The 10,892-nt window shown below is 32.5% G+C and overlaps 1 long non-coding RNA gene across 1 annotated transcript; it reads left to right on the top strand.

Moving 5' to 3' along the window:
* The first annotated feature begins 3,186 nt into the window (after positions 1–3,186).
* Positions 3,187–6,768, top strand: LOC133826495 (uncharacterized). Its single transcript, XR_009889217.1, has 3 exons — positions 3,187–3,313; positions 3,435–3,503; positions 6,629–6,768. It is a non-coding gene; the product is annotated as an uncharacterized LOC133826495 (long non-coding RNA).
* The last annotated feature ends 4,124 nt before the right edge of the window (positions 6,769–10,892 follow it).

Below are 10,892 nucleotides of genomic sequence, written 5' to 3'. Positions count from 1 at the left end.
AACCATTTCCTCTTGATGTGGCTCCTCTTGAACCTACAATCCCTTACAAAATGGCCACGCTTTCCAGACACAAAACAAGGTCCCTTGGAACTCTTTAATTAACCTTCATTCTTTTTTAAGTCTCAAGGGGTTGTAACCCTTGCGTTTAGGCCTCCCAACTTCTTTGCCTTTGTTGTTGTTGGGAGTTTTAGCCACCACATTGGCTTTAGAAGTCTCTCCATTAGATTCTTCCATGTTCTTATCTCTTGAACGTGATTCATCATCAATCCTCAAGTGTTTGAGAACTTCCTCCTAGGAAATATCCTCATTCTTGTGGAGGATTTTCTTTTTATAGTCCCTCTAGGACAGAGGCAACTTGGATATGATAGCACCAACAAGGAATTGTTCCAACAATACAATATTAAGGGTAGATAGCATATTTGCAATAATTTGTAAGTCATGTATGTTGGGTAGAAGGGGTTTCACATCATAAAACTTAAATTCCATATATTGAGTAATAAGGAATTTATTTATACCTTCTTCTTCCGCTTTGAATTTGTTCTTCAATCCTTCCCAAATTTTTTTAGTGAACTTTGTGTTGGTGTAGAAATCATACAACTATTAGGGTTGGTGTCCTAAAATCATGTGAAAACACATTTTTATTGATTCAAAAATGTTATTTTTCAGTTGTAGTCTCAATTCCTTACACTTTGTTGTAAGTTCCAAAAGTTGATTTTGTATCAGTTAGGTCTCGAACCTTTTCAAATCATATCATTTAGGTAAATGTTATTTTTATTTCTTTTTTTCTTTTAAAATACAAAAAAATTACAAAATAAATGGTGAATCAATCTTAAAAATTTTGGATACTTAATTTATGACAATAACAAACATGACATTGAAAAAATATATATTTTCATTTAATTTTAAAAATATTTAATATTTTTATAAATTAAATTAATGTGTCATTAAAAAAAATATTCTTACCTACGTTGTTGTTTTTTAATTTACACTAGTAACTACATTATCTCGATTATCTCAATAATATTAATTTTTATTATGTTTATGCTTGCTTATTTTATATATATTTTTTAAATAATGCAACTTATAAGTTAATAGTGCATATAATGTTATTTATGTGCATATATATGCTTAATTATAAGTTTATAAGAAAATTACGAAATAAAAATAAATTTGTACATGATAAATATCAATAATCTCAGGGTAGTTCAGTTATTAATTTTAGAAAAAGGCGGGCAATTTTTTTTAATGAAAAATTAATTTAATTTATAAAACTATTAAATATTATTAAAAATGCCATAAAAATATATTTTTTTTAATGTCATATTTGATATTGTCATAAATTAAGAGGTCCAATTTTTTTTAAGATCGATTGACCATTTTTGTTCATATTTTTTATGTATTTTAAAAGATAAATAAAATTAAAATAGCATTTAGGAACCTAAATGATACGACTTGACAAGGTTGGGGACCTAACTGATACAAAATCATTTTTTGGGACCTAAGTGTAACAAAGTATAAAGAATAGGGACTGTAGCTGAAAAAAAACCCTTTAAATAAAAGTGCAATTTTTATTGTATTTTATTATCGAAATTATTGTTCGAATAATTTATACATAAATATCATAAAACTACATATTCATATATGAGAATATGATCTTGTATGCATACGAGAGAATTAAGATCATATATAATGAATAAAATAGTCAACAACATATTAAAGTGTGAAATCTTTAATTAATGGTTGGTAGTACGGTTTACTAAGCCTATAGATGGATCAAGTAATCTAGATTCGGATTACTGATGTGGATAGACATCTTAGTAAATATACTCTATATAATTATGATTATATATGACAGGATCGATGTAAATTAATTTCTTTATAAACTTACTGTTTGTCATAAAGATTTAATTCATATCTTAAAACATGAACATTTGTATATCAGTCTCAATCCTGAGTAGTCATGAACTCATATTCATATTTATTGGATCTTTTGATTCATTCGTTAAAGTTTCTTAATATAATAACTTTTGTTTTGGAGATTCGATAACTTGAATAGCTGGGAAAATGATTTTACAATAATGAAATCCATGCTTTCCTAATGGATCAAATATTGTCCCTCTTAATGGTTATTGAGCTCAAATCTATAATATGATTAGAAAGTTATTGAGCTCAAATCTATAATATGATTATAGATTAATTATGCACTGGTGAATTAATGGTACTTAAGGAACAAGAGGTAATTAGAAGGGTAAAATGGTAAACCTTTACCAGCTCTAATTAACAAACCAATAAATGCAGTACATAACTACATATATCGTTTATATTAATGGACTTCAAGAAATTACTATTTAAATATAATTCTATAATTACTAAGAGTGCAATACTATATTTATAGTTGAGAGTATCTAGAGAGCCTAAATTGTAACACCCCGCATTTAGGGCACCAGGTAAAACCCTAGTTCGAGTATTTTAATTCCTTGTATTGTGTATTATGTCAGGTGAACATTTTATGTTACAAGAATTTGTGATGTATGAATGCTTGCCATGTTGTAGTAAGTGCGGTTTTTTTTCTAGAAACCGAGACCTTTGGTCGTGGACCGGGTCAAAAACCCTAATTGGGTAAAAATCTCGGATTAATTAAATAGGAAATACTATGACATAAAAATATTAATTTTGTCTGACACTAGGACTTTATAGCCGAGCCAATAAATTTAAGAAAAATTGATTGAGGATTTAATTTCAATCGACCGGGTTTAAGAATGGAAATTCTTGCCTGAGCCCCTAAGGGCATTTTGGTCAATTTGAGTAAATTACCAAAATTATGTGTTATGTGACAAAATTTATTTCTGGTCAAATTTATTTAATTAATTTTAGCTTGGGATATTTAAAAACTATAGGGTAAAAATTTTGGTTAAATTTGGAGAGTGAAATTACGAAAGGGCCCTTGAGTGAATTAGAAGTGAGTTAAAAGAGGCAAGGGCATTTTAGTCATTTTCAAAGGAGGAGAGAGGGTGTGATGGGCAGCTAGGCTATGCCCTAGTATACTCAAGTGTCTATGATACTTACCCTAGGAAGAGTAAGAGGGTACATCACCCATTGGCTAAACCTCCAATCATTTCCCTCTTACACATCCAATCATTAATTTTCTTTTAATTTCCTTTTTCCTCAAGAAAACCAAAATAAATCTCTCCATTTCTCTCCCCAAATCCGCTGCCTAGTCTCTCTCTACCCCCCATGGCTGCCATTTTCTCTCCAAGGAGCAAGAACACTCACTCTCCATTGAAGGAAGGAGACCTTCAAGAGTACTAGAATTGTAAGTTTCGGATCATAACTCTTCCTTTTCTTCTTTTCTTCTTCAAATCTGAAACCCTAAGGGGTGGAATATGCATGCATGTGATCTAATATCCATGCATGGCATGAATCTTGTGTTCTAGGGTTCAAGGGAGGTTGTTCTAGGAGGATCTCAAAGTTGAAGATTTTTTGGTGATCTAGTGAAAACAAAGGTAAGGGTTCTAGAGTTTTGTGTTTTTCCATTCATCTAAAATCTCCTACTCTAACACTCTCTTAAAAATCTACATGTGAAACCTATGGGGCTCGGTTTGAGGGTATAGAATCCAAGAAGGAAGATTAGGCAAGCTAAGGACTATCATCTCCAAGCTAGAACCATCAAAGTTAGATCTTTGGTTGATTTTGAGTTGTTTTTGGTTATTGATGTTAGATTTGGTTGTATAGGTTATTTTGTTGGTTTTTGAAGTTTATTTTATGCTTGAGGGTTAAATTGGTTGATTTGTTGATTTGCATGCATGCATATGGCTAGGGTTTTGCTAGTTGTGTTTGGTTTTGCTAGAATGTGTAAAAATACATGCTGTCAAGTTTTCGTGGTCTGACTTCCAACGGGTCAGATCGTACCCTAATACCTTTGTTTGTTAAAATAATTTGTATTTTTGAACATTTCTAGATGAGTACTTGAGTTTAGGATTTTGAAAATAGAGAAAATGTGTTTTCAAACCGAAGTTATGAACTTTTTCGCATCTTGATGCAATCTAGAAAATTTATGGGCAGCATGCACTGCCCAGATTGTTTTGAATATTGAGCACATTTTACAGAGTCAAAAGCTATGAAATTTGGTAAACTTTTAGTTTATATATTTATAAGGATCACATAATTTTTTTAGTTGGAAAACGCAAAATGTTTAAAGCATAATGGGTTTTCAAAGTTTGCCCTAATAATCTGAAAATGAAATTTATGGGCAGCAAACACTGTCCAGATTGTCTTACATTTTTTAATGGGTTCCCCTATCCTAAAAATTATGAAATTTTGAGAGAAAATAAATTAGATATGATTAAAGATTTTTGTAAAATTTATAAAAAAACTGGGCTACGATGTAAGAGAAATAATGTTTCTAAGAACCCTAAAGATCTGAGAAAAACTTCTGTGCAGCAGGCACTGCCCAGATTTCTTTAAATGGTTTAATGGGTTTTGCCTTCCCAAAATTTTTGAAACTTGGTGAGAAAAATTTTCAGATAGGTATTAAGGCTCTGGTAAAATGTTGGATTAAAATATGTCATGGTTTAAGAGTAGTAATTCTTATAATTTACCTAAAAATTGGGGGGGGGGGGGTGTGGGGAATAGTAATTTCAAACACGAATTTTGGGAGGTTAGTTCTCCTAACCTAAATTGAATTTTTTATGTGAGCTTTCGCCTAGTTCCCATCATTAGGACACATAATACGTGAACGGGAATTTTAAAGGGTTGTGGTTAGAGAACCTAACGTTGATTATGAGCTTAAAAGTGAGATTTTTATCACGTTAAAATGAATAGTGAAAAAGTTAGGTCGAAATTGGAAATGAAGTTGTTTTCAAACATAGCTAAAGTTTTGGATATCTAACAAATCCCAAATTAGTTTAAGGTTATTGAGAATTCATTTTTACCATTTTCTAAACTCGGGGTCCAATTGCCATTTCTTTTTGAAAATGACGTAATAGAGATCCTAGGTTATGGATTTAAAGATGGTAAACAAATGGGAGTTAGGTTTTATAAAACTGTAAATTTATTTAAAACGGAATCTGGTCTTATACCCTGTAAAGTGTATAAGAGAAATGTCTGTATAGAGTCTCTAATTGAACTTTATTGAATGTAGCTATGTGGAATATTAACTATAAGAATATGCCATAGTTTAATCCGAGTCACTGTGTGGTTTCACTACAGTGTTATCGAAGCGTGAAGGCTCGCTTCTAAATAGAAGGTTTCCACAAGCAAGCACTAAGGAATCCGAGTAAGACAACTTATGATATGTTTGGCTACAACACGTTAATGACTAGTTTAGATAACTGCGTTATTAGTTAATAATTTGAACTAGTCCTAGAAGGTTTACTCAAGACCGTGGTCCTAGAGAATTCGCTACTCATGACTAAGGTAAGCAGTTCGGTTAACTACCATGACAACTATGAACTCTGGATAGCCACCAGGGAACTATGTGAGAAACCAGTTCGCCACCGATGCCTGTGTGGCTAAGTCAGTTGGCCATCGCGATATGTAAGAAGTCTGGATCGCCACAGATGTCTGTGTGGCCAAGTCAGTTCACCCTCGCAATATGTAAGAAGTTTGGTTCGCCACCGATGCCTGTGTGGCTAACTCGATTGGCCATCACGATATGTAAGAAGTCCAATTCGCCATCGATGCATGTGTGGCTAAGTCGGTTGGCCATCGCAATATGTAAGAAGTCCGGTTCACCATCGATGCCTATGTGGCTAAGTCAGTTGGCCATTGCGGTAAGTAAGAAGTCTGGTTCACCACCGATGTCGGTGTGGCTAAGTTGATTGGTCATCATGATATGTAAGAAGTTCGGTTCGCCACCGATGCCTTTGTGGCTAAGTCGGTTGGCCATTGCAATTTGTAAGAAGTCAGTTCGCGATGCCTGTGTGGCTAAGTCAGTTGTCCATCGTGATATGTAAGAAATCCAGTTCGCCATCGATGCCTGTGTGGCTAAGTCGGTTGGCCATTGCAATATGTAAGAAGTCTAGTTCGCCACCAATGCATGTGTGGCTAAAGTCAGTTGGCCATCGCGATATGTAAGAAGTCCAACTTAACACCTGTGACATAAGAGTCCGGTTAAACTCCGTGACACGTAAGTAAGTTAATTCCATAATCAAATCTCTATGGCTAAGAAAGTATGTCGAATTCCTCTAGGAGTCTGGGTAACCGGTGTAACTAGTTTACACCTGTCAATGCAATGGTAAGATATGCTAATATATGTTGAAGGTTCCTCCGGAACCTTAAGTAAGTATGTATGATATGATGTGAATGACTAAGTAAGTATGTATGTTATGATACAACTGAGTTAGTAAGTATGTATGTTACCAGTTAAGACTGTATGTATGCTCTGGGATTTTATGCATGCTGGTGTACCTTCAGGCTATTAATTTTGGTTATGAGGCATGACCATAAGTTTGCTAGGACGTTCGCACGTTCTTAAATTGTATGTTAGGGTTTGGTTTCATCGGAACCCTATTCTTGGTTGATTATCTACCTAGTTATAGTTAGTTAAGTTCTTGATTTGTTTATGTGGTTATGTTTGTTAAGTTGTTCTTACTAAGCGTTTTGCTTACCTAGTTGTTTCGTGTTGTAGGTAAGCTCAAAGGAAAAGTGGATCACTGAGCGCTGGAATTAATCTGGGAGGATGTACATGTGAACCGACATTTTAGGGAATTTATGTTTTGGGAAGTAGAATCCATCTGATAACTAAGAAATTGTTTTGGGATTGTTGAATGTTTTAAAACTATGACACTGTAATTTACTTTTAAGTATGGTCATACTTTCGAACTCTTGCATATTTTGAAAAGCTTTTTTTTATATGGATTTTCGATTCCCTTATTTTAGAAAATGGTTATGTTTTTTCGCAAATTATGTTAAGAGATTTTACAGGAAGTAACATAAATAATCAAACTTTTGAATCTCACGTTCCCACACATGTCCTTGTGTGTTAGAGGATTGGTTTGGAAGACTTTGGCGTGAGTCTTCACATGGATAGGAAGATTGTTTGATAATATGAAAAGACTCTATGACTCATGATAGGCATCAAGAGGTATTCTTCTATTCTTTTTATATGTTTTGATTTAATGTATAAATATATGTATTGATCCTAATTCGGGAGTATAATGATTTTTAAAAACCACCACCCCTTCCGTTGCGATCCTAGTTTTCTAATTTAATACCAACAACAATTGTCCAAGAGAGCATTGAGAATGTGACCCCTACATATAAGTTCATCTTCTTCACATTTCTTCATTTCTTTGATGACTTCTTGAGTGTTGTTCTCCTAAGCGGGTCCTATGACCTTCGTATCATTGTCCAGGATGTAGAACACCTTGAGAGTAGTTAGCAAAATCTTAATCTTGCTTTGCCAACAAACAAAGTTAGTTCCATCAAATCTAACAAAGTCTTGTGTCATAAATTTCAAAGCCGAAATCGAAGATGATTCCTCAATGATGATGTATCACAAATAATGGAGAATTTGAATGTTAGTAGGGAGTGAAATTACACCATTACAATAATAAGAAATCTACACATAATTATCCTTGACAGAGTACATTAAAAGATTGAGATAGAGAAATGCAAACCCTAGTTTTTGAACAAAACTCTTGGATCTTCGTGCAAGCTTCAAACCCTACTTACAACACCACTTGAAACTTTTTCTTTGATGAGAATCAAAACAAAGCTTATACACGAGGAGTATCGCTGTCCAAATTCTATATTTCCTAGCCTTGAATGATACTTGAGGCTTTTTATAGTAGGGAAGAGAATTGGAATTGAACAAGCATTGAATTTCATAAAGACAAGCACTTTCATTATGAATTTCTTGGAGAAAACTTATGATCTTGAAAGTTAAAGAGAGAGAGAGAGATTTGAGAGAGTGACCAAGTCAATCAGAACTCTAAGAGAACCCTTTTATAGTGTAGGCACTGTCACTAAGTCTAACCAATAGGATTAGACCTTTTAAACACATCATTTGGAGCTTAAAACACGTCTCTGTACGGATATGTCAGGTGATGCATCGCCTGCCAGGCGATGCATAGCCTGCTGGGCATCGCAAAACCCTAGGGTTTTAGGCAATGCAATGCCTCCAAGGTGGATACGCAACGCCACCTAGGCATGCCAAAATTCTCAAAATTGACCTTAAACACCTCCAAATGCTCCCAAACTTTTTGGTCATCCTTAGATACCTCAATGAATCACTTTGGACCCAAAATCAAAAATTTTAAATGTCTACAACAAAATCTCAAATTTCACATCCTCCTTTTGTGAAACCATTTAGTGTTTTACACCTAGCTTGTGTAAGAGCACTTGGACTTTATATTTTAACCGTTTTCCCTAAAAACTAGCATGATGTTGGCACAGATTTCTGACGCGTGGCAACCAAACAATGACATAACCTTTGAAGAGGCTAGTCGACCCTCCACCAGAAGATAAAGATTCACATGAAGTTTCAACACAGAACTGATCATAACTTATTTAAAGCATCAGTTAGAAGAGCAATGCTAGTTTGGTCGATGGAACGCTCGACCAACATTGGTCGTATGTTAAGAAAAGAATGCATAGAATAGTTAGTTCAAATAGATATTTGCTAGATATTTATAATTTGAAATGTATTATCCATTGATTATTTTAATTTTTTTATTATTACTTGTCATGCAAGCCATGTAAGGCCATGACCCATCTATGTAAATTCATAAGCCTATAAATATAATTCTTGGTGAATCATTATTTTCTAAGCTGTCATTTGCATAAATTTATACACAAAACCTTGTACTCTCTCAAGCTTACGAAACTCAGTTGACTCTGGCTCATCTGATCGTGGGTTTGGGATTTACTACAATAATAAGAGTATCTAAGTGGACGTAGGTTATTACCAATATTTGGGGCCGAACCACTATAAATCTTGGTGTAGTTTATTATTTTGTTTAGTTCTCAATTTTCATTATCGTAATCTGACTCAGTGTCGTTGGCCAAATCTCTAGTAAAAATTTACTAATCCTAACATTTATAGTTTATTGTTTTAAATTAAAACTATTTTTTCTTTTTCTATATAGTAGTTTTCTTTTATTTATTTTTTGTCTTTTACTAACAAAATTTGTAGACATAGTCCCTTTTTGTCTTTTTAACTTTTTATGGAAAATTTCACTATTTAGATGGTAAAATCATATATATAATATTTTATTTTAAATTTCTTACGATAAAAAAAATTGGCCTAATTCGTCCCACCAATCTCGGCAGGCCCGTGTGTGTTCACCGAGATAGCCTCCAATCTTGGTGGTCACCCACGAGCCCGACGAGAGAGCTAAAAAAATAGAAAAAAATAAGTTAATGTCCGACCCAATTATTAGGCCCGTCGAGATTGGCCTCACGAAAATAAAACCCAGTAGCCCCAAAGCCTAGATGTCATTCATTTCTTTTTTTTTTTTTCTTTCCCTTTCTTCTCCTTGCCCCCTTCTCATACTAGCCCCAAAAATCACAATTTCTATGTCTAAGTTCAAGTTTTTTGCCACCATTTCATCAATATTTCATCAAACATCAATGATTAGCTTTGTGTATTTGCTATTGGTAAGTTATTTTAATATTTTTGCCTTAATTTCTTACTTTGTTTACTTTGAAAAAGGTAAGTGAAGATTAACAAATTTTAGTTGTATTTTTGTATGTTATAGGTTCAAAATAGTTTGGGCAATCTCCATACAACACTAGAGGACTTTGGAAAGTTACTTTGAAGCATTATTTTGGTAAATTTTCAAATTTATTTATTTTATTTTTTTGTTGAAAATTACAAAATAAATACATGTGATTTTTAAAAATAATAAGATATATATTCTATTGATTGTAATTTGTTTGGATCTACGGCAAATATTGGATATAATCAATGAAATATAGCAAGAAAAATGGAAAAAAATTATAAAATTGTTTTTCCCCCTACATTTCTCTATCTCGGTGGGCCTAGCCCTTCGAGATTGTTGCCAATATCGATGTCCTAGAACCGTCGAGATATGCCCCCATCTTCAATCTCGCTGCTGAAATTCTCGGTGAGTTTGGCCCGTCGAGATTGCACAATCTCTAGCGAACCCGACCCGTCGAGAAACGCCATTTTTTTAGTAGTGTCTCAATCTTCCCCTATTAATTGTCATCCTTTCTTGTTCTTCTTCCATTCTCTCTTGTTCTTCTTCCATTTTTATGCTCATATATAAATATATATATATATATATATATTCATAATTCTTTGTAGTTTCACTTTTTTCTTTTTATTTTGGATTTAATTACATTTTTTATAGATATTTCTTTTTTTGAAATTTCACTATTTAAATGTTAAAATTATTAAATAAATCACATGTATAATTTTTATGTTAAATTTCTCTAACCTCTTCTATTAATTTACATTATCTCACATTCTTCTTCTTCTTCTATTTTTTTATTTCCATAAATATATATAAATTATTTAAAACATTTTGAAAATTTTATGTTATCATTTAAAAAAATTAGGATTGTAATCATTCATATGTCAAAACTAATTTTTATTAACACCAATGCTGAAAAGAAACTTTCAACACTATAGTTGTCCTCCATATATATATATATATATATTATATTCATAATTCTTTGTGGTTTCCCTTATTTGTTCTTTTTATATTTGGTTATATCTTTTTTATAGATAAATCTTTTTTTCTATGATATTAATATTTATTTTATATATTTATATATATATGTTTGTTACGATAGTTAATTATTTTTTAAATATATTATATTTTATTTTAATTTTCTCTTTATTATATTATTAGCTTTTATTAATTTTTATGTATAGTTTGGTCATATCAAATATTACTTTGTGGAAAAAGTTGGGGCAGATGTTC

Source organism: Humulus lupulus, chromosome 1, assembly GCF_963169125.1.
Source record: "Humulus lupulus chromosome 1, drHumLupu1.1, whole genome shotgun sequence".
Taxonomy (NCBI): domain Eukaryota; kingdom Viridiplantae; phylum Streptophyta; class Magnoliopsida; order Rosales; family Cannabaceae; genus Humulus; species Humulus lupulus.
This window is presented reverse-complemented; position numbering and strand designations above follow the sequence as displayed.